This window comes from Mustelus asterias, chromosome 9, assembly GCF_964213995.1.
Source record: "Mustelus asterias chromosome 9, sMusAst1.hap1.1, whole genome shotgun sequence".
Taxonomy (NCBI): Eukaryota; Metazoa; Chordata; class Chondrichthyes; order Carcharhiniformes; family Triakidae; genus Mustelus; species Mustelus asterias.
Window position 1 is genome coordinate 88,660,117 of NC_135809.1, and position 25,630 is coordinate 88,685,746.

Genomic DNA, 25,630 nt, shown 5'->3' on the forward strand with positions numbered 1-25,630 from the left:
ATTTAGAACTGTACCTGCATCCTCAGGCTCCACACTCAAATTACCAATGTGGTCCTTAATGGGCCCTACTCTTTCCCTCGTTATCCTTTTCTCTTTAATGTACTTGTAAAGCAACTTAAAATTTTCCTTTATTTTACCTGCCAGCATCCTTTCATGTCTCCTTTTTGCTCTCCTAATATATTTTTAAAATATTCCTTTGCATATTCTATACTCGAGGACTTTTTGCTGTTTTGAGCCCTCAGTATCTGCCATATGCCTCCATTATTCCCGTATATCTCTCGATATCCAGCGTTCACTGGATTTATTGGTCCAGCCTTTTTTCTTTAATGGAACATGTTGGCACTGTCCTCTCCCTATTTCCTCCTTGAATGTGCCCCACTGTTTTGTCACAGATTTACCTAAGAGTGTCTGCTTCCAGTTCACTGGCCAAATCATATCTGATCTCATTAAAATCAGCCTTCCCCCGGATTAGAACTTTGATTTCAGGCCCATCCTTGTCCTCTTTCAAAACAATCTTCTATCAATGCTATTATAAGGAATTTCAGATTAGTTGCTGATTGATTTCCATGTGTTGCTATAATTGTGCAAGCCTCTGGTGCTTTTGAGAGTTCCTTGAAGTTGTTAAAATATACAGGGCGTGGTGTGGCAGGAATGAAGGATTTGGTCCTATCTCTGAGGCTTTTGCACAACCCAGTTGGTCTGAGAAATGAGGGCCATAGTTGGAACACATCATGTTATGGAGAATGAGCAGAGAGAAAGCAGAACAGGGCAAGTTACTAGCAGATGTGACAATTAACTTTTATGTCACCCTCCTTCCAGATTGGACCCAGAGATATTTGTGACATCAGACAGTTTGCCTTCCACTGTTGTGTAAGAGAGGTTACTGTTATTCTCTATTCAAAGAGAGCTGCTTTGCCTGCTGCTCTCTTGTCAGAGAGCAGCAGGCAAAGCAAGTACACTGCTTCATGAAAATTGCAGCCTTCCCCATGGTGCAAAATGCCATTTGCTGTATTCACAGTACTTTGTGAGCAGCGAACGTCAGCTCTGAGATGTTCCACAATCAAAGGATTCCATTCCCTCTTTGCTCAGCTGGTATTCAAACATACATAGCACATCATGTATGCCAATGCTCAAAATCCTGGCATCAGTCATGATGCCTTCAATCTCCAGCAAACCATTCACTCTGCATTTGAGTGACCAAAAGGCAAAACCAGAGGCTGGCTTCTAGATAACAGGAGCTATCTATTCATCACATGGTTGATGATTCTGGTTGCAATGTACACACAAGTATGCAGCATGCACACAATGAAGGGCGTGATGCGAGATGAAATAAGGTTGAGCAGACCATTGGCATTCTGATGCAACACCTCCGCTGCTTGGACTGCTATAGAAGACACCTGCAATACTTGGCAAAACAGCTTTCAAGATTCATGGTGGTCTGCTTTATGCTGCACAGAATTTGCCATTAACTATATGATGAGCAGATGAGGAGGAGGAGCAAGAGAAGGAGCCAACGTAGATTGCTGTTTTCTGGCTGGGATGTCCATGAAAAGCTTATCTGGCTGCAGTCCTTATCTAAGTCCTCTGCAGGATCTTTGCCTTTGTACTGAACTTGCACCTTGCTCCATATTACTTATACCCATTCTATGATCACGTGACAGTTTTAAATTTGAGGTGTTGAGAAGCCAACATAGGTCAGCAAGGAGATTGGTGATTGCCAAGCAGTGCTTGTTACAGGACAGGAAATTGGTGACAAGAGTTTTGAATGAAGCAGCTTATTCTGAACTATGGAAGTGCTCAGTGGGCTTGGTGACACCAGTGAAGAGAGAAACAGAATTCATGTCCAAGACTTTTTATTTGAATGATCTGAGTCAGGTTCATCGACTTGAAATGTTAATTCTGTTCTTCTCCTCACTGGTCTGGTGTTACCAAATTTGCTGAGTACTTTCTGATTTTTGAATGGTCTAGCTTATGGATGATAGGGGCTGGAAAACCAGATAGAACAGCACTGGAATAGTCGAGTCTGGAGGTTGCAAAAGCATACGTGAGAGCTTCAGAAGTAAGGGAGCCAAGAAAGTGGCAGTGGCAGCTGATGTTCCAGATGTTGTAGGTAGGTTTTGTGAGGGGGAGGCTGTGGACCTGGAAATGGATGTAAGGCTGCACTCCCTGAACCTGAATGGTGAAGCTTAGAAATCATAGAAATCATAGAAACCCTACAGTACAGAAAGAGGCCATTCGGCCCATCGAGTCTGCACCAACCACAATCCCACCCAGGCCCTACCCCCATATCCCTACATATTTTACCCACTAATCCCTCTAATCTACGCATCTCAGGACACTAAGGGGCAATTTTAGCATGGCCAATCAACCTAACCCACACATCTTTGGACTTAGAGATATCCCATATATTGGGTCTTGACCTAATTTCCAGTAAGTGTACAAGCTGCAGAACATTACAGACAACTTGCCTGACAAAGCATTGCTCATGATCAGATTGCTGCAAGGCTAACCACAGCCCTTCAGGTAGATGAGTAGGTTGTGGGGGAGGCAGGTAATTGGTGTTGAGGTTGAGAAGATTGGTGGCTGGTGGGGGAAGAGCCTTGCACTTATGCTGCTTTCAACTAAGTATAGGTGCCTTCCTGCCACATAGAACCATGTGCACCCTGTGCAAGGCCAGCAAGGACAGTGAAGATTGTGAAGGGACATACGAAAATCTGTGGGTTCTGCAAAAATCACAGGAGATTCCGAGTTGTCTGGCAGGCTTAAAAGTAGATTAATCACCAGGGCAGGTTGAAATGTATCACAAGCTATTGAGTGAGCCAAGGAAGGAAATAACAGGGGTGCTGGCAATAATTTTCAATTCCTCTCTGGCCACAGGAGAGGTGCCAGAGGACTGGAGGACAGCCAATGTGGTACAATTATTCAAGAAGGGAGGAAGGAATAAACCAGAAAACTACAGGCCAGTCAGTCTAACCTCATTGATGGGGAAGTTATTGGAAGCAATTCTGAGAAACAGAATTAATCTGCATTTGAAGACGCAGGGATTAATCTAGAACATTCAGTATGGTAAGGGTCATGTCTGACCAACTTGATTGAATTTTTTGAAGAGGTGTGACCAGGTGTGTAGATGAGAGGAATGCATTTCACGTAGTCTTCTTGGACTTCAACAAGGCTTTTAACAAGCTCAAAAATTGGAGCTGATTGTGAAAGTAAGAGCCCATCGAATCCAAGGAAATTTGGCAAATTGGATTCAGAATTGGCTGAGTGGCTGGAAGCAGAGGGTGATGGTTGAGGGGTGTTTTCAAGACTGGAAGTCTGTTCAGTGGGATCCTGCAGGGATCAGTGTTGGGGACCTTGCTATTTGTGGTTTATATAAATGGTTTAGACTTGAATGTAGGAGGGTTGATCAGTAAGTTTGTGGATTATACAAAAATTAGTAGGGTTGTAATTAGTGAGGAGAAAAACCTTAGATTACAGGAGGATATAGGTAGGCTGGTCAGATGAGCTGATCACTGGCAAATGGAATTCAATCTAGATAAGTGTGGGCTGATGCACTTGGGCAGGACAAAAAAGGCAAGGGAATGCATGATGAATGACAGGACCTTTTGAAGCACCAAGGATGAGAGGGATACTGGTGTGCATGCACACCAGTCGCTTAAGGTAATAGGACAGGTGGATAAAGTGGTTAAGAAGGCATATGGTATATTTGCTTTTATTAGCCAAGGCATTGAGTTTAAGAAGATTATGCTGAAACTATATAAAACATTGGTTAGGCCACAGCTAGAGTATTGTGTGCAGTTCTGGAATTCACATTATAGGAGGGATATGATAGCACTGGAACAAAGAACAGTACAGCACAGGAACAGGTCCTTCAGCCCACCAAGTCTGTGCCAACACAGTTGCATTTCTAATCTAATATTTTCTTGCCTCTGCATTGTCCATATCTCTCTATTCCCTGTCTCTTCATGTATCTATCCTGATGCATCTTGAGCATTGTTACAGAATCTGCTTCCTGCTTCTCCTCTGGCAACGCATTCCAGGCATTCACTCCCCTCTGTGTGAAAAACTTGCCCTTACATCTCTTTTAAACTTTCCCCCTCTCACTTTCAACCTATGCTCCCGAGTAATTGACTCTTTGATTCTGGGAAAAAGACTCTGTCTATCCATTCTATCCAAGCGTGTTATAATTTTGTTGACCTTTATCAGGTCCCCTTTCATCCTTTCAATGAAAACAATCTAAGTTTGTTCAATTTTTCTTCATATTACATATCCTCCAAACCAGTTAACATCTTGGTAAATCTCTTCTGCACCAATTCCAATGCATCAACATTCTTCCTGTGGTGTGGCAACCAGAATTGTACACAATACCCAAATGTGGCCTAACCAAAGTCTAATACAGCTGCAACATGATTTTCCAATTCCTAACGTGCCGAGCAATGAAGGCCAGCTTGCCACATGCCTTCTTGACCATCTTGTCCACCTGAGTTGCCACCTTCAGGGAACTGTGGATTGCATGCCTGGATTCCTCTGTATGCTAATATTTCTAAGGCTCTACCATTTATTGTATACTTTCCTTCTGCAGTAGACCTTCCAAATCGCATTAACCTCACATTTGTCCAAGTTAAATTCCATCTGCCATCTTTTGGCCCAGGTTTCCAGCCGATTTATATCCTACTGTATCCTCTGACAATCCTCACTATCCGCTACTCCCCCAATTTTTTTATCATCTGCAAATTTACTCATTTGAAAGGATTTACTAACTGGAAAGGATACAGAGGAGATTTCCTAGGATGTTGCCTGGGTTGGAGAGTTTTAGTTATGGAGAGAGATTGGATAGACTGGGGTTGTTTACCTTGAAGCAGAAGTGACTGAGGGGGGACATGGCTGAGATGTATAAAATGATGAGAGGCATAAATAGAGCAGACAAGAAGAAACTATTCCTCTTGGTGGAGGGATCAATGACCAGGGAGCATAGATTTAAGGTAAGGGGCAGGAGGTTGAGAGGGGATGTGAGGAAAAACTTTTTCACCCAAAGGATGGTGGGAATTTGGAACTTACTGCCTGAAAGCGACAGAGTTCCTCATAACTTTTAAGAAATATTTAGATATGCACTTGTAATGCCAAGGCATATGAGGCTTTCGACCTTGTGCTAAAAAATGGAATTAGAATAGTTAGGTAGTTTGTCTTTGACTGGCGCTGATTCGATGGATCCAATAGCCTTTTTCTGTGATGTAGACTTCTATGCCTCAATGACTTGAATTTATATAAATTATTATTAACATTTCATGTTGCTGTCAGTGAAATTTCTTTTTCCTGTATGACAAGTGATGTACTTCCAGACAGACATGCGTTTCCTGAGCGGAATTTTCCGTTCCCGACCGTAGCGAGTGGGACATGGACATGCAAAGGTCCGTTGACCTCGGGCGGGATTTTCCAGCCTTGGAGTTAGAAAATCCCATCCCCTGTATGCCACATTGGAAGCTTTGCAAGCTGCTTCACTTCAGAACAATGGACATTGAGCAGCTGAATATATAAACCAAGTTATTGGAAGCTCATTCTGGCATTAAATAGCACATGGAAGCTTCAAACAATCTGGTTCATCCAGGCACGCTGGCTGGGTCAGGGGTTGAAATCAGTAGCAAGGGTACAGAGCTTGTGGTGGGGCTTAATTCAATCCAGTGTTCAGCTGGATGACATGGTGGCTCGCCCAAGATTCGGATGGCGATTCTCCCATTCCGCTGCACTAAACAATTAGCGCATCGGACTGGGAGAATCCTGTGGTGGGCAATGCACGGGATTCATGCTTGCGTTTCTGCCACGATAGTGTCTCATCAGCTCTGGATTTCCGGCGGCGTCTGGGTGGGGAGACGGGCTAAGTATTTAAATCCTAATTTTAACATTATTTAAATGCAATTAGTGGGCCCAGGACTGAAGTCTCTGTGCCCACTAGTGACTCCACCCCCCCCCTCCCCCCACCCCGCCCCACCCCACCAGAGTGTTTCACTCCAGCGGGGTTTAAAATAGCTCCCCACTTTTGGGGAACTCGTAGCCTGACCTCGCTGGAGTGAAAGGGGGGTTATCAGGGTCCCCCAGGGGGTCAGGCAGCAGGTGTGTGGTGCCTCCTGAGCATTGGCACCTGGGCAGTGCCAGCCTGTGCTAATGCCCGGGGGCACCTAGGCACTACCCACTGGGCATAGAGTAGTGCCAAAAGGGTGGGGCATATGGGGGCGGGGCCTGGTGGCAGGGCCTGTTTGGGACAGGGCCTGTTTGGGGCAAGGCTGGTGGCCCAATTGGTGAGGGTGCTCCCACTCTGCATAGGGATCGATGGGGGAAGGAGGGAGACCAGCGGTCAGGGCAGGCCAGGTCAGCCTACTGTGGGGGGGGGGGGGGGGGGGGCAGTGGTCAGGACTGCGGGGGGGTTACTGTCAGGGGAGCATTTGGTCATTTGGTGGGGGGGCTTGAGATTGAGGCGGGTCAGGGTGGGGCTCGAGGCTGGCCTGGGAATGATTGGGAGGCTAGCAATCGGGCTGTTGGGGGGGGGGGGGGGGGGGGGGGAGTGGGGAGGGGGAGAGTTGGTGTTGCGAGGGTCGGGGGGCCGTCAGTGCAGGGCCACTTTACATCCGCTGACCTCGGCACTGACAGATCAGCACACGCACAGTGGCCCGCTGAGCACACTGATTTCAGCGGGAATAGGCCCTGCCCCCTGAAATTTAATGACATTCACGCTGGTGGCCTCTGCATTACACAGAGTGTGGGAGATTCTTCTCTGAACTCCCACTAAAAAAAACAGCGTGAATTAATCCAGTTTCCAATTCAATTTGACACTTAGAAATTTTTGGGGAAAATTCCTGCCCAATGTTTAGAAATAGTCAGGCAACAGAGAGCAAGTGGAAGGATCAGACAGGCTGTGAGCTGAATGCCATCAGCATACATATCAATTTTGATTTGATTTATTACTGTCACATGTACTGGATACAATGAAAAATATTGTTCCTTGTGCACGATACAGGCAAAATATGCTGTTCATAAAATACATCGGGGAGAAGGAAAGGATAGGGTGCAGAATATAGTGTTGCAATTATAGGTAAGGCGAAGAGAAAGCTCAGCTTAATATATGATAAGACCAGTCAAAAGTCTGAAAACAGCAGGAAAGGAGCTGTTCTTCAGTCTTGGTATGTGTTTTTAGACTTTTGTATGTTTTTACTGTTGGAAGAAGGTGGAAGGAAGTGTATCCAGGTTGTGTGGGGTCCTTGTTTATGCTGGCTGCTTTCCCAAGGCAGCAGGTAGTGTAGACTGAGTCAATGGATGGGAGGCTGGTTTGCAAGATGGACTGGGCTACAAGGGGGGCCATGTATATGAAGAACAGATCCTTGTGGAACTCTGAATGTAATAATGTATGATAAAAGAGAAGCCATTCCTGAAAATGTTATGGCTATAATTGGATATGTAAAGTTGGACTCATATGAGTGGCTGTCCCATCAAGCTGGACAACAAAGGAGAGGCGTTGAAGGAGGTGGTCTGATCAACTGCATGAAAAGATTGAAAAACATGAGGAGGTTCATGCACCAGGGTGATAATCACAGAAAATGTCTTTCATGACCTTGGTTAGCCATTTTACCACTGCAAGGTTGGAAAATTAATTGCAGATTCATGATCAAGTATTATATTTACCTCTTTAATTAAAAAAACTCAAAGAAATGCTTATGTTTCACTTTGGTTTACAATCTAATAATGTAACCGCAGGACACGCAGCCATGAAAATGCCATTTTATTTGAAAGAATGGAAAACCAATAGCCGGTTGCAACCTATCTGTCACTCAGACCTTTCATTGTCAGAATTGTCAAAACGCTCATTAATCCATTTGTGAAATGTACAATTTTTGAGGAAAATGTAACTTAGACCAAATGGATTTACTCACAAGATGCCTCACCTGATTTTAACCTTGGCTATACAGAAATTAAAGCTGTTTTTCACAAAGGGAATCTGACATACAAGTTTGCTAAAGGGCATTATAAGTGTTATCTGTTTAGAACACTTGGCAGGAAGTCCAGAAGAAGTTGCAGGACTTCAAGAAAATCATAACAGTAAGGTATGAGTATTCCAGCAAAACTAGCAGCTCAGCGCACACATCGAAAAGTATTAAATGTGAAAGGCATGCACCTGACTGCAGTGACACAGAGAAATGTTAGCAAAGATGAACCAAGTAAGTTGACTGTGCTTTGTGGTTTCTGGGTGTCATTCACAAACTCCCAGGAGAATCAATGTCCTCGAAGAGACGGGTCAGAGAGAGGGCTACAAAAGAGTAGTTGCTGTTCTTTGACCGATACTCTGCACTGAGACTGAAAGGTCACAGAAATACCTTTGCTTTAGTTTGAGTGAAAAAGTCAGGTGAAATTAGCTACAACCAAAAAGAAAATTAAATCAAATAGAAAAGAAAATGTTGTTAATCTTGTAACTTAAGGTTTGCTATGAAATCTCTGTTGAAATAGTGGATAAGCAAATTACATGCTGACATATGCTAATAGTCAAATTTTAAAAAATTTCAAGGTCTTAGGATTTAAACAGCACACAATTTTGGAAGGAACAAATAATACAATATTATAAATGACATGTTTACAACTATCTTCACAAATAATAAGTCTGCATTTGACATGCATCATCAGTTAGACTCTCCCTGCCTTCCCTTGGAACTTCACCCCATAAGAACAAATTAGCAGACCCAGTTTAGAGAACAATTTATGGGCAGTAACAGTGGGGGATTTTTGTCCTTGAATGTCTTCAAAAAGGCTGTATAAAACTCTGGACTCAAAACGTCAACTCATTTTTCTCCTCACAGATGCTGTAAGACCTGCTGAGACTTTCCAGCATTTTCTCTTCTGGTTTCAAAAAGGCTGTTTTGGGAAACCACGGATTTTTTCTTAGAGAGAGGGTCAGGATGATACCGAATATTCTACCCAAGCTGAGGGCTAGCTCTGTACACATTGGCTGGAATTTGATGAGAATGATTTGAAGTGTCCAGTCGGCATGAAAATGGGAGAGTTCCTGATCTGCTTTTTGGGTGGGTTTTCACACCCAATCTTGTGTACATAGTGCATGGAAAAATGGTCCAGACCATTTCTAGCTGCTGCAGGCAGTAGACTGGGCTTAATTCGCCAGCCAGCCTGCGGAGGGAGCTATTGCGTATGTGCAGACCTCTGATTCTGCACATGCCCAATAGCAACAGCAGAGGTCTGACATAGCGAGAGCTGTCGTGCCCCTGCTGTTGCAGCCAGCCTGAACAAATTCCCTCCCCCACCAGTAATCACACGAGCCCCATACCACCCGAAATACAGCCCCTGCTGTCCCCACCACCACCCAGACCAATTGCACCTCCCCCCGCCCCCCCAATGATCACGATGCAGAGCGGGCCCCCTCTCCCCCAATCCAATCACAGGCAGAGTGCATAGTGCCCCTGCCAATCCGATCACAGTAAGAGTTTTAACAACACCAGGTTAAAGTCCAACAGGTTTATTTGGTAGAAAATGCCATGAGCTTTCGGAGCGCTGCTCCTTCGTCAGATGGAGTGGATATCTGCTCTCAAACAGGGCACAGAGACACAAAATCAAGTTACAGAATACTGATTAGAATGCGAATCTCTACAAGAGATGTGTATTGTCTCCAGACAGGACAGCCAGTGAGATTCTGCAAGTCCAGGAGGCAAGCTGTGGGGGTTACTGATAGTGTGACATAAATCCAACATCCCGGTTTACGCCGTCCTCATGTGTGCGGAACTTGACTATCAGTTTCTGCTCAGTGACTCTGCATTGTCGTGTGTCGTGAAGGCCACCTTGGAGAATGCTTACCCGAAGATCCGAGGCTGAATGCCCGTGACTGCTGAAGTGCTCCCCCACAGGAAGAGAACAGTCTTGCTTGGTGATTGTCGAGTGGTGTTCATTCATCCGTTGTCATAGCGTCTGCAGGGTTTGGAGACAGTACACATCTCTTTAACCTGTGCTTAATGCTCCCTCCACTCACATTGTCTGTATCTTTAAGACCTGGTTGGCTGTAGAGATTCGCATTCTAATCAGTATTCTGTAACTTGATTTTGTGTCTCTGTGCCCTGTTTGAGAGCAGATTTCCACTCCATCTGACGAAGGAGCAGCACTCCAAAAGCTAATGGCATTTGCTACCAAATAAACCTTTTGGACTTTAACCTGGTGTTATTAAAACTCTTACTGTGTTTACCCCAGTCCAACGCCGGCATCTCATGACTACCATCGAATCCAATCACAGGCAGAATGCACAGCAGCCCGCCCCCTCCCTCCTGATCGGGCCACCCCTTCAAGCCCTGCCCCCATAGGCTTTGCCCCCATATGCCCCACCCCCACAGGCTCCACCCCTGGCACTGCCTGGTGGGCATTACTGAGGTGTCAGGCTGGCAGTGTCAAGGTGCCAGGCTGGTGCTGTCAGGCTGGCACTGCTGAAGGCACATCCCCCTTGCCCTCAGCCTCTGCGGGGGGGCCCTCAATGGCCTCCGGTTCTACCGGTGAGGCCAACACAACTGTTCCCTTTCATGGGGTGCAGGTGTTTGCCCCGCCAGAGAGAATCTGCCCTGGCGAGGCCATAAAGGCAAGTGAGCCTAGACGATTGAGTGCTGGGCTCATTAATGCCATGGAAATTAACATTATCATATATGTAAATAATTTATTCATCCTCTTGCCCATTTCCAGCGAAAGGCTGACCTCGCTGGAAATCCAGCTCTCGTAATATCGCAAGAGCCGAGAAATCGGGCATGATCCTGATTTCTCAGCTCTCGTGCAATTGTACTGGCTCACTCCACCCATTGATGGGCAGGGCAAGCCAGTAAAATCCCAGCCAAAATGTGCTTTCTGCGTACTCACTGCCACATTTCAACTTAGAAACCTAGAAATTAGGAGCAGGAGGAGGCCATTCGGGCCAGCTCCACCATTCATTATGATCATGACTGATCATCAAACTCAATATCCTATTCCCATTTTTTCCCCATCCCTTTAGCCCCTTTATCTAACTCCTTCTTGAAATATTTACAATGTTTTGGCCTCAACTGCTTTCTGTAAATTCCACTGTCCTACTTTACAAATTATACTGTCCTCCTTGACAAATATCTTATATTCTTAAAATTCCCCTTGAAAGTTTCCCGATGTCCTTGGTTTTCTGGCCAGCTCCAGTTAAAATAATGTCAGAATCCTATTGACATAGGACACTGATATTCATAAATTCATAGTGCTCCCATGTGCTTTTGGCATGCATCCCATCTGCCTGCAGACGCCAACAGTTTCGTATCGGAGACAATGGGAAAGGGTTAAATTCAGTGTGGGTAAGTGGCTCAGGCAGTCACCGTGTTTCTGCTAGCCCCTCCATTTGTCTATGCAGTCCCACTCAATGTGCATGTTGTCTGCAGCTCATATTCCCCATACACAATGCATCACACTTATAAAAGCACTCAAAAGGGTTGGCAGTGAATCTCAACAGAGCTTTACATCAGAACTGCAGCTCTTCACAGCATCATTTGCACAACATAACCTTTAAAATGGAGCACAGGCTTTTGAACAAAAAATGTTATTCAAATTCAAATTTGCTCTGCTAATCACACTGCAAGCTTTACCAGACCATACTGCACCACACACAGCTCAACAAAACATAAGGGTTTGTTTGGATAAACACAAGGGTCGCATGCAACATTTTGCCAAAATGAGGAGAAAGCAGGAATACCATTATCAACTGATATTTAATTATCTTGCCCTAATTCAAGGCATTGCAAGCAAAATCAAGTATTTTTTTGAATTCTGACCAATCTTATCAGCTGGAGAAATAAATTTCCTTTGTGTGCAGCACAATTTAATATCTTAAACATCCATTATTTTCCCACCATCTCCTCTACCACCTCCACCCCATTATATTTTATTTGGTAAAGGTAGCGTGTAGCTGAACAATAAAGGCCAGAAGGCTTAATACCCAGTTTGTGGTCATCTCAGCTGGAGCAGTGTTAGATGTACAATTGTCCATAGTAGTGTCAGCAATTGACAAAAATCTGAGCCATGGTTAGATTCCTCATAATTGTTAGTAACCATAAACCAACAACATCACATTTGCATGGTGCTTTTAATATAGTAAAATATCCCTCGACAGTTAACAAGACAAATTTGATACTGAGCCACGTAAGAAGGTTTTAAGACAAATAGCTTTTAAAACATCTCTTAAAGGAGGAGGTAGAGAGGCAGCAAGGTTTAAAGTCTAAAGTCCAGACTTTCAGACCTAAACAGTTGAAGACACTAATGGTGGAATGATTAAAATCAGGGGTACGCAAGGGGCCAGAATGGGAGGATTACAGAGATCTTAGAGGATCCCATTTCCTTTCCTCTTCAAAGTCCTAGAAATCCCTCCTTGAACCTCTCTGCCTCTCTTTCTTTCATACGACACACCATAAAACTTATCTTTTGGACCAAGCTTTTGGTAACCTGTCCTAATATCTCTGTAATTAGCTTTGGGTCAAATTTTTCTTTATAGTGTTCCTTTGAAGCACATTGGGACATTTTATTACATTAAAGAGGCTATATAATTCAAGTTACTGCTGTTGTAGTTGGTTGTGATGGGGCATACAGAGATGAGGAGGGTCAAGGCCATGGGGTGATTTGAAAACAAGGGCAAGGATTTTAAAATTGAGGCACTACCAGTCTGAGAGCCAGTGTAAGTCTGCAGTCACAAGGATAATGATGATAAATGGGACTTAGCATGAGTTAAGATACAAGCAACATTTGTGATTATCAGGCAAGACAGGGATTGTTTGTGATGCTCGCGGCAGTCAAATACCCTGTTAACAGTTATTGTACAGGCTGAAATATGTATATGTATTCATGTGACTTGGGTGAGGTACAAAATCTCCTAAAAGTAATTATTGCAATGTTCCTGCAATCTGTCAATGTGTCAAATTGAGCATTACTTCTAAAAAAAACTATAAACAAATCTGTAAATGTGACTATCATATTCAAGGCATTTTAAAAAAATATACTTTTCCAATTCAATCAAATCAAGTCCAATTCAGAGTCTCAACAAGTTGAGACATTTCCGATCCAGGCTGACAAGACAGGGCCTCCACTCCTGTCTTGGGCCTGATCTACATGAGGCAAGCTGATTGGAGTAGGTGCAGACTCACCTCCTCCAAGGCTTGATCTCATTTGCATCTTAGCCAAAAGGCCGAGATTTTTAAAATACTTTTCCAATTCAATCAAATCAAATCCATTTCAGAGTCTCAACAAGTTGAGGCATTTCCGATCCAGGCTGACAAGACAGAGCAGGCGACCAAACCACCCTGTCCTGGGCCTGATCTACATGAGCCAAGCTGATTGGAGAAGGGGGAGGTTTCTTCTCCAAGACTTGAGCTCATTTACATCTTAGCCAAAAGGCCGAGATGCTGCTTTTAAAAATTTTGCTACGCATGATGATGCTGTTTCTGCCATGACTAAAGATAAATCTCACATGCAACATCGTTACATAGAACTTTACCTGAATTCATCATGTGCTGGGATCAGCACCGGACACACTGACCAGGGGGATCAGCTAAAGGATTCTGAAACAAGTTAAAATAGTCGATGCTTTCAGAACATCACTTGCCTTGGAAATTAAACTTTCTGATGAAGCAACTTAGCCAAACACTAGGACAACTAATGGGAAAGTGGCGCAGGAGCTCACTGCTGCATTGAGGCCTGATACAGCAATTGTGATGGACCCACTGACATATGAATTGCATTGATGTCATCACTGGTAATGAAGCAGGAATCAAGGTCCTTCTCTTGCTGCCCAAGTGTAACCTGTATTCGGAATTATGCGTCTTGTAACACGTTTTAATGTTACATTACCAGATTAAAAAAATAAATGCAGGTATTTTAACAAGTTAAAAAAAAAAATTGCTTCATATGAAGCTTCAATGTAACCTAATGACCTCAACCAAGTGCAGCATCCTCTCCATACTACACTTGATCTTAGCCAAAAGGCCGAGATACCGCTTTTAAAAATTGCTTCATGTGAAAATGAAGCTTAAATGCAACCCAATGGCCATGACCAAGTGCAGCATCCTCGGCCTTTTGGCTAAGATCAAGTGTAGTATGGATTGGATGCTGCACTTCGTTGAGGTCATTAGGTTACATTGAAGCTTCATATGTTTCATATGAAGCAATTTTTAAAAGCGGCATCTCGGCCTTTCGGCTAAGATGCAAATGAGCTCAAGTCTTGGAGGAGGAATTGCTTTCCCTCCTCCAATCAGCTTGGCTCATGTAGATCAGGCCCCGGACAGGGCAATTTGGTCGCTTGCCCTGTCTTGTCAGCCTGGATCGGAAATGTCTCAACTTGTTGAGACTCTGAATTGGATTTGATTTGATTGAATTGGAAAAGTACAAAAAAAAATCCGCACAACTACACTTGATCTTAGCTAAAATAAGGCATTTTAACACATCCTGATGTTGCAGTATTAATGATGTGGAGATGCCGGAGATGTATGGTATTTGCTACCAAATAAACCTGTTGGACTTTAACCTGGTGTTGTGAGACCTCTTACGTTGCAGTATTACACAGATATTTGGCCTGTTCTTGAGGCCCCAACCATCCAGCCAATTCAGTTCACTTCACAGTGGTGAGAACACTGGATTCAACAATGGCCCTGAGTCCTGACAGTATCTTGATTGCAACACTGAATGTCTCAAAGTCATTTACCAAATCAGGCAGCAGAAGACATGTTTTGATTCACAACTGTTTTATTGTTATACTATAGTTCCGTGCAAATAGCAGTTTCCACTATTCCCTTCTGGATCCTCTCCCTGTCCAGAAGCAACCCCCTACTGGTGAAAAACCCAGCTTTTAATTACAGGCTTCAATGTGCGTCACTTACTCTCAGCTCATGCTGAAGTTTATGCTGGTTTCCTCTTAAAGGGACTTGCATTTCTAACATTGTTATTCAAGGCCTGCACATCAGTAGGTGCAATTGCACAGCATTGAGAAGCTACTTTGGCTCTGATTTTAATTCCCCCAGTCTTATGAAAACTGAGCAGGGGTCTATTAAAATTAGGGAAATGATTTACCTGCTCTGATCCCGCTGCCTTTCTGGTGGGTTTGAATATGAACCTCATTTAGGCAGGCAAGCTGGATACATAACCGACTGCAAAATTCCTTTTTACATATGCAAATCAGGGCACAATACTATTTTAGCCTAAGACCTGAGTGGAGGACCAGATCGGGATGTGCTTCTCAGTTGTGATGTGGAGATGCCGGCGTTGGACTGGGATAAACATAGTAAGAAGTCTCACAACACCAGGTTAAAGTCCAACAGGTTTATTTGGTAGCAAAAGCCACTAGCTTTCGGAGCGCTGCTCCTTCGTCAGGTAAGTGGGAGTTCTGTACACAAACAGGGCATATATAGACACAAACTCAATTTACAAAATAATGGTTGGAATGCAAGTCTTTACAAGTAATCAAGTCTTAAAGGTACAGACAATGTGAGTGGAGAGAGGGTTAAGCACAGGTTAAAGAGATGTGTATTGTCTCCAGCCAGGACAGTTAGTGAGGTTTTGCAAGCCCAGGCAAGTCGTGGGGGTTACAGATAGTGTGACATGAACCTAAAATCCCGGTTGAGGCCGTCCTCATGTGTGCGGAACTTGGCTATCAGTCTCTGCTCAGCGACTCTGCATTGTCGTGTTCCATGAAGGCCGCCTTGGAGAACGATTACCCGAAGATCAGAAGCCGAATGCCCGTGACCGCTGAAGTGCTCCCCAACAGGAAGAGAACAGTCTTGCCTGGTGATTGTCGAGCGGTGTTCATTCATCCGTTGTCATAGCGTCTGCATGGTTTCCCCAATGTACCATGCCTCGGGACATCCTTTCCTGCAGCGTATTAGGTAGATTACGTTGGCCGAGTTGCAAGAATATGTACCGTGTACCTGGTGCATGGTGTTCTCACGTGAGATAATGGCATCCGTGTCGATGATCCGGCACGTCTTGCAGAGGTTGCTGTGGCAGTGTTGTGTGGTGTCGTGGTCACTGTTCTCCTGAAGGCTGGGTAGTTTGCTGCGGACAATGGTCTGTTTGAGGTTGTGCGGTTGTTTGAAGGCAAGAAGTGGGGGTGTGGGGATGGCCTTGGCGAGATGTTCATCTTCATCAATGACATGTTGAAGGCTCCGGAGAAGATGTCGTAGCTTCTCTGCTCTGGGGAAGTACTGGGTGACGAAGGGTACTCTGTCCGCCATGTCCCGTGTTTGTCTTCTGAGGAGGTCGGTGCGCACCTCATTCGCACCTCAATATGCCAACATCTTCATGCACAGGTTCGAACAAGACCTCTTGACCACACAGGACCTTCAATTGATGTTATACACTAGATACATCGGTGACATTTTCTTCCTTTGGACTCATGGTGAACAATCACTGCAACAACTATATGATGACATCAACAAGTTCCATCCCACCATCAGACTCACCATGGACTACTCTCCGGAATCGGTTGCATTCTTGGACACACACATCTCCATCAAGGACGGTCACCTCAGCACTTCACTGTACCGCAAGCCCACAGATAACCTCACGATGGTCCACTTCTCCAGCTTCCACCCTAAATATGTTAAAGAAGCCATCCCTTACGGACAAGCCCTCCGTATACACAGGATCTGCTCAGATGAGGAGGATCGCAACAGACACCTCCAGACGCTGAAAGATGCCCTCATAAGAACAGGATATGGCACTCGACTCATCGATCAACAGTTCCGACGCGCCACAGCGAAAAACCGCACCGACCTCCTCAGAAGACAAACACGGGACACTGTGGACAGAGTACCCTTCGTTGTCCAGTACTTCCCCGGAGCACAGAAGCTACGACATCTTCTCTGGAGCCTTCAACATGTCATTGATGAAGACGAACATCTCGCCAAGGCCATCCCCACACCCCCACATCTTGCCTTCAAACAACCTCACAACCTCAAGCAGACCCTTGTCCGCAGCAAACTACCCAGCCTTCAGGAGAACAGTAACCACGACACCACACAACTCTGCCACAGCAACCTCTGCAAGACGTGCTTGATCATCGACACAGATGCCATCATCTCACGTGAGAACACCATCCACCAGGTACACGGTACATATTCTTGCAACTCGGCCAACATTGTCTACCTGATACGCTGCAGGAAAGGATGTCCCGAGGCATGGTACATTGGGGAAACCATGCAGACACTACAACAACGGATGAATGAACACCGCTTGACAATCACCAGGCAAGAGTGTTCTCTTCCTGTTGGGGAACACTTCAGCGGTCACGGGCATTCGGCCTCTGATCTTCGGGTAAGTGTTCTCCAAGGCGGCCTTCACGACACACGACAACGCAGAATCGCTGAGCAGAGATTGATAGCCAAGTTCCGCACACATCAGGATGGCCTGAACCGGGATCTTGGGTTCATGTCACACTATCTGCAACCCCCACGACTTGCCTGGGCTTGCAAAACCTCACTAACTGTCCTGGCTGGAGACAATACACATCTCTTTAACCTGTGCTGAACCCTCTCTCCACTCACATTGCCTGTACCTTTAAGACTTGATTACCTGTAAAGACTCGCATTCCAACCATTATTTTGTAAATTGAGTTTGTGTCTTTATATGCCCTGCTTGTGAACAGAACTCCCACTTATCTGATGAAGGAGCAGCGCTCCGAAAGCTAGTGGCTTTTGCTACCAAATAAACCTGTTGGACTTTAACCTGGTGTTGTGAGACTTCTTACTTCTCAGTTGTGTCAGGAAGGAGTTCTTAGTCTAGGAAGGGCAGAGGCAGGTATTTATTAATTTTACTTTGATATTATACTCCTCTGGGACTCCTTTGCTCCAGTCCTCCTCCTCCCCTTTCCTCAATTACTTTTGCTGTCCCTCCATAGTATCACTTACCTGAATGCCCGGGATGTATCCTGTGGGTTCTCAGCTGCAGTCTCCTGCCTGCAATCTTTTGTGTCCATTGGGCAACACGGTTGTGCATGTGGACGAGTTTGAGAAGGGCTTTGATGAAAGTTATGGCAATTTAAGACCAGCTGCGTCTCCACATCTCTGGGTTCCCTAGGGGTGCCACTCTCTCCAGGGCTTGTGTGCACCATATCTGCTCTCTTTAAATTTGGGGCCGATAATACTGGCATCTACCCAACAATATAAAAAGTTGTCAGGTGTCCACAAAGCAAAACTGGATAAGTCCAGCCAAATCAATATTTGGTGGACTAAATTATCAACATACCAATGGAAGTAGTCGTCAACAGTGCCTGTTAGATTTCACCCAGTGTGCTCTCAAGGAATTAAATGGACTGTCCAAAGGGGTAGCCACTTCTCACCATTTTAAAAATTATTTTCATGGAATGTGAGCATCACTGGCAACGACAGCATTTGTTGCTCATCTCAATTGCCCCGAAGAAGCAACAGCAGTCCCTCTGCTGTAGGTACACCCATAGTACTTTTAAAAAGGGAGTTACAGCTACAATGAAAGAATGGTGATATTGGTCCAAGTCAGAATGGTATGTGGCGTGAAACGGAAATTGCTTGGTTGTACATGGGAATCAACAATAGCAACCAAGATTGCAGATTTCCCACTTCACTCAAAATGATCAAAAATGGAGTCTTCACAAATGGGCAAGATACACAATGTTCAGTCAGATACATTGCTGTAACTTAAATTGCAGCAAGTCAGCTTTCAAAGGAAAAGCTTGCATTTACATAGACTCAATATACTTCATGGCCGAGTATTCTCATTGTAACAGGGAAATGTGGCAGCCAAATGGAGAACCTTCAAAATTCAAATTGAATGTGGTTGTCTTAAATGGGGAAAAGGCTCAAAGTGGGGATGCCACCTGAACCAAAATTAGAGAATCGGAATGCCTCATTTACATTAGGTTTGCTTATAAAGAATGATAATGCACGCACAAGTAGGATTCACTCTTTTCTATCAAGAAAGGTGAACCAAATTAGACACATAAAGAATGCAACACCTAGTTGGAGGCCCAAATTTCAAGTCTGCATAGATTGCAAGTATAGCTCCACGGAAAACATACCCTTATAATTTTAAGCACTATGTAATACATAGTAATTATGAACATTTCTGTCAGGAAGAATTACACAGAAAATATTTTAAAAGTCTCGGAACAATGAATATTGCATAATAAACATGTCTTGTCGTAGTTATTACGCAATGATTATGAACATGTTCTATAACAATAAATATTGCATAGCAACAGTAACTATGAACGTATCCTACAACAATGATGGAAATCCTAAATACGTCATGAATGAATGAGCATTACACAGGAAAGATAAATAAAATCTTATGTTATGAACAATTTCTGTCATCATGAGAATTATATAAAAATCCATAAGCACGTCTTGTTGTAGGGAGTATTGTATGGTAATTGTTGTGAAGTTCCTTACCGTTATTACACTGTTTGTAATTTAAATTTGTTGCCTTTTTGAGGTGTACTCCGCTAGAATTTGTGACGACCACCTAATTTTATTATAATGAGAGCTTAATGAACCTGCTCCTAAATTCCCAATGTCAAGCGGAAGCAAAAACTAGGTACAGGAGTGTTCAAAACCAACAAGAAAGTCTCTTAACGGTGTCCATGCAATTTTTTACAGTTAGTTTTGCATTCTTTGGATCCCTGGTGCTTGTTTACTGAACTTTATGAATAAAACATTTAGTAGTTGGGAAATAACGGCTATCTTGAAGCAGAAATTTATTAATCTATCAAAATGCAAATGAATGTACAGACCATATTATGACTACGTGAGAAGGGATGAACTGATACTCTCTATTCAACCTCCTTGTTTGGTCACAACAAAGGTTTAGATTTCTTTTTCACAAGAATATACTTTTATGAATCATAATGTGTTTAACCATTTAAACCATGTAGTAATGGCATGGCATTTCTCAGTACATATACTTTTGCTTTTGTCTGTAGTAGGTCTGTTAGCAAGGCAGTTACAGTGTTGAAGTTTGAAACCTGCAATAGAACTCAAACATCCCTGAAATGTTCATGATTTCCCATTTTGTCATAGAAATTGGAAACTATGGTGGCGATTCTCCCAAAAGCACTGAATCGGCGAGAAAACTGTTCTCGATCACAACTGTTTTCTCAGCTCAACTTCTCAGTCGAATTTCTCCAGTCTGTGCACTGCAGAGGTCCCAATCGTGAATTTCATTAAAAACCCAGAGGGGAAGGGCCTATTCGCGCCGGAGTCTGACAGCTCTGGAACTCTGCATGTGCGCAGTGGTCCCGATCTGTCAGTCCGCCGTTTGCTGGCCAGCTCGATCGTTGGCCAATCCGGGACCCCCACAGTGCTGCCCCTCCAGCCCCCCCCATGGCCCGATTGCAGCCCCCACAACAATTCTCGGGGTAGCCCTGACCACCCGCAACCCCCGCGCCCCCCTCCCCCCCCCCGTCCCGGAGCGCCCCAATGTCCAACCCACTTCCCTCAGCAGTGGCGATCCCCCCTCACCCTGGCAGAACCCCCCCCACCCGCTGACCCCACCTGGGGTCAGACCCCTTGGCGAGGCAAGCGCCTCCCCCACCCCCTCCAGCCCACCACGATCGCTGCCCTCTCTCCATCCCAGACCGATTGCCATGCAGAGTGTAGCGGGACCCCCCCACCCCCACCGATCACCTCAAAGCCCCACCCCCTTAGCACTGCCCGATGCCCGGGGGGGCAGTGCCATGGTGCCCCCTGGGCATGGGCACTTTTCCCCTTGGGCAGTGCCAGGAGGCACAGGCTTGCGCTGGCAAGGTGCCCATGCCCAGGGGGCACCACCCCCCTGTCGCCCGGCCCCCTGGGGGGCCCCGATCACCCCCCCACTTCATTCCGGCGGGGTTTCCCGCTCATCCCCCGAACGTGGGGAGCTCCTCTAAACCCTGCCAGAATGAAGTACTCCAGGCAGGGTGGGAGGTTCAATTGGGACCGGTAAGTTCCCGATAGTGACATTTAAAATACATTTAAAACATATTAAAAAAAAGATTGAAATGACTTACCTGTCTTAAGAACATAAGAAATAGGAGCAGGAGTAGGCCATCTAGCCCCTCGAGCCTGCCCCGCCATTCAATAAGATCATGGCTGATCTGAAGTGGATCAGTTCCACTTACCCGCCTGATCCCTACAGTCTTACTGTCGGTTTCCAGCATGGTCTGGTCCCCGACTGTTCTCTGGCTATGGGAGATGAGAATGCATTCCGGTGCAAATCCCGGAACAAGGCCGGCGACGCGCATCTCCCACCCCGACCTGCCAGAAAAGTTGCGGGTCGGGATGGGAGAATCGCCCCCTATATTACTGCTTATACCTGTGCAGCTCTGGGCAGTACTTGTCCTTGACCCGCCACATGTCCCAAATAGATCACCTGAGCCATAGCAAACTCGCTCCTTGTGAGATGGACCACTAGGTCAGCTGACTGTAATTTTTTGAAGAGGGCTTCCAGTTGTTCTAAGTGAGTTTCCCAGGTGTCACTATATCCTAGGATGTTGTCTAGATACACTATGCAACTGGATAAGCCAGCCATTACCTGGTTCATTCACCTTTAACAATTGGCTGCAGTATTTCTGAGTCCAAATGGCATGACCCAACACAGATATAACCCAGCCGGAGTCTCTAAGGCAGGGATTTCTTTTGTGCGGATGGTCAAGTATCCTCCGAGCAAATCTATCTTTGTAATATAGGCTACATTACCTGACCTATTTATATAGTCTTTCAGGCGGAGAATCGGGTAGGAGTTGACTCGGGTAGGAGTTGACTCGGGTAGGAGTTGACTCGGGTAGGAGTTGACTCGGGTAGGAGTTGACTCGGGTAGGAGTTGACTCGGGTAGGAGTTGACCCTTGTGGAGCTGCATGGCTTGGACACAACCACAACTAGAGACCTCCAGATGCTGCTGCTAGGCTCTGTTAGTTAGTGCTCCAGCATGTAATTAATCTGTTCCTGAACCGGGACAGTTTTTCTGGACCTAGATGGCAGAGATATTGTTTTATGGAAAGTGGTGCTACTTGGCTTGTCTCAATGCAGTGAGCTGCTTTGTAAGAAGAGCCCCTTGCTGTTCTGCATTTATGTGGGTTAATATGGTATCTTACTTCACTAGAATCTCTGTGCTTGCTTGCCAGATAATAGGGAGTTCAATGTGGGCCTCACCCAGATCACCCTCTAATTCATTCTCACTGTTCCTCTTGTCCGCCAGGTTTGTTGTTATTGGATAAACTTTTACCTGTTTGATCCTTCTCTGCTGTGATATTGTTTTATCATGTTGACATGTCACAGCCTTTGTTTTTTCCTGTGGTCTGGCGTGCCAATTGGGTAGTTTACATCCTCAAGCTTCTTTGCTACTCTGTACAGGTCACTGAACAGGCTTTTAGGGGTTCACCCAGTATTAGTAGGAGCACCAGCCTGGAGTCTCCTGGCTGAAAGGTTCGGGCCCTGGCATGTATGCCTGCATGTATTTTCATAACTAGAGAATTCCTGAATGCTCTCAAGCCACATCACAGGCTCTCAAAAGCTGCTGACGGAACACGGTTATGTAGTCTAACATGAAGATTTCTTCCTTCTGTTCTAAAAGTCTCCTTGATTAGTTTCAGAGGACCTCTCACTTGGGCCAGAATTTTATGCTTCCCCCCTCTACCCCCTCCCCCACCCCCTAATCCACCCCCACAATGGATTCTGAGGCGGGGGAGTGTAAAATTGCACGGACGGGATCCCCTCGTGTTACGATGGCCATGAAGGCCACGGAGGATCATCGATAGATCTCCCTGTGGGCCATGTGGAATACGAGCTTTCTTATTGAGCAAGCAGAGGTTCACCCAATAAGAAGCGGTCAGTGAGGGTTTTAAACCTGCTACTCATTCTGGACCGTTGTTGTTGGTCCCGAAATGAAGACTGCTTATCTGTAAGACGCAGGCACAACTCTTCTCTTTGGTGCACATTAAAGGGTGCTGGTAATGGGAAACTGACGTTTAGCTGAATTACTACATTGGCGACAAGGAGAAAAATATTTTCCCATCCCTCCCTCCAGACAACCTCCGTTAATCGAGTATCTTCTCCAGGAAGAAAAAGCCATTATGCCTCTTTTTGGGAAACTTGAACCCTATAACACCAGTAGGGAAGACTGGGCCTAATATACTTCTGCATGACTTCTTCTGTGCTCACAACATTGAACAGACAAAAGACAACATTGAAGGAGCCAAAGCTAAAATGTGCAGGGACTCTACAAAGTTGTTAGTCGAGACCCTGGAGTTTTCCTTGAGGGCCTGTGAAAAATGAAAGGAGCCAAGGCCAAAATCTATGTTGACCCCAACACTAGGCCTAGGTATTTCAGAGCAAGACCAGTCCCAGACTCCATGCTGGAGAAGGTGGAAACTGAACTAGGGCGCCTTGAAAGTTTAGATATGCAATTCGCAGAATGGGTTGCGCCCATGGTCCCTGTTCTTAAACCTGACAAATCAGTTTGTCTTTGTGGGGATCATAAACTAACAGTCAGCCACTAAACCCGATAGGTACCCATGCCTCGAATCAAAGATTTGTATGTTAAGTTAACAGACGGCAAGACGTTCTCCAAGTTGGGCATGAGTCATGCCTATCTTCAACTTGAATTGGACGAATCCTCCCGGAAATAAATGACAGTCAATATGCATAAGAAATTCTGAGTACAGCCGCTTGCCCTTTGGGGTCTCATTAGTGTGTGTCATTTTAAGAGTTATGGAGAACATCCTTCAAGGACTACCCAAGGTAGCAGTATACTTAGGTGATGTTGTGGTCATGGAGGCTTCAGAACAGGAATACCTGACCAGTAAAGGATAAGGTAAAGGCCATCAAGACAGCACCAAATCCAAGAAGGGTTGGCAGTCGTATATGGTGTGTAAAAAGGCGGAGAGGAAGAAGGGCTGGAGCTCCCTGGGCCTTGAGGGGAGGACATCCAAGTCTGAAGCGGCCTTCCGATTCCTTCCTGCTCTTATATTCAATACTCGGTTCATAAAGGCAAGTATTTGAAATGCCTTTCTAGCCACCTTATCTACCTGTCCTGCTGGCTTCAGGGATCTATAGACATGCACTCAGATCTGTCTGGTCCTCTGTGCTTTCTAGTATTCATTGTGTATTTCCTTGCCTTGTTAGTCTTCCCAAAATGCATCATCTCAGATTTTTCAGGGTTAAATTCCATTTGCCACTGACCTACCCAGCTGACCAGCCCATGTATGTCACCCTGTACTCTAAGGTTTTCCTCCTTGCTATTTGTGACACCACCAATTTTTGTGTCATAGAAACATAGAAAATAGAAGCAGGAGTAGACCATTCGGCCCTTCGCGCCTGTTCTCCCATTCATTTTGATCATGGCTGATCATCAAATTTAGTATCCTGATCCTGCCTCCCCCCCATATCCCTTGATCCCTTTAGCCCCAAGAGTTATATCTAATTTCACCTGCAAACTTAGTGATCATACCCCTCCATTCCCACCTAGATGATTAATGTACATTACAAACAGCAAGGGATCCTGCAGTACACCAGTGGACACAGGCTTCCAGTCACAAAACCAACCTTTGCTCAACACACTCTGCCTCCTGCCACTAAGCCAATTTTGGATCCGATTTGCCAAATTGCCCTAGATCACATGGGCTCTTACCTCTTGATCAGTTTTCCATGTGGGATCTTGACAAAAGTCTTAGTGAAGTCCATGTGCACTACTTCAACTGCATTGCCCTCATCTATACACCTAGTTACCACCTCAAAAAAGTCAATCAAATTTGTTAGACAGGGCGGAATTTTACTGGCACATCCGCCCGAGGTTCATATGATTCCGCCCGAGGCCAACGGAGAATGCTGTTCTCCGAGACTCGCCTGCCCCCAGAATCGGGCTGGGCATGCCAATAAAACTCCGGCCATAATCTCCCCTTGACAGGTGTGGCAGGTTCTGCAAATCTATCCTTCCGAGTGGAGGTGTCTAAAGATGCTTCTTCACCAGTTTAGGGAAAACACAACTCATTTATTTATAGGTTAAAATCATACAGAGGCTTGCAGGCTCGTGGCTGTAATCAGCACCCATGATTACCCTGAGTACAGAAGCCCGCACTCACCAAAGTTATCTCCCATCCTGCTCCCCAATTGGTTCCCTGGGTCATGTGACCCTTACTCTGACAATTAACCCTCCCCCTCTAAGTCCCTTTATACAAATGTCGATACTAATTTACACAGTGCAAGATAATTAAACATTTAGCATATGGATTTAGTCAATTATAAATTAAGTCTTTCAGGGGTTTCTGAATCGTTGTGGAGTGGCATAACTCCTCTGTCTGGGGTGCTTCCATAGGATTGCTGTCAGTCAAAACAACAATGACCAGTGCCTCTTCAGGCACAGGCAGTTTAGTTCTATCTGTTTCCATGGAGGCTTTGGCTGTATCTGCCATAAGATGACCAGGTACTTCAGTGCTAAAACAGTTCACAACATTTCCTGATGGCAATGTACTGCCTGATGGCAAAACTGGCTGCTGGGACATGTCTCTTTTTCTTAAATAGTCTATGGGTTTTCGGACAATCCTTCGTTCTACATCCACTTGATAAAACAGGAGTCCAATTTTAGAGACAATGGGTGAAATTCTCC

At 45.1% G+C, this 25,630-nt stretch overlaps 1 pseudogene; it reads right to left on the reverse strand.

Moving 5' to 3' along the window:
• Positions 1–13,844: 13,844 nt before the first annotated feature.
• LOC144499394 (U2 spliceosomal RNA) lies at positions 13,845–14,023 on the reverse strand (annotated as a pseudogene).
• Between the last annotated feature and the right edge of the window lie 11,607 nt (positions 14,024–25,630).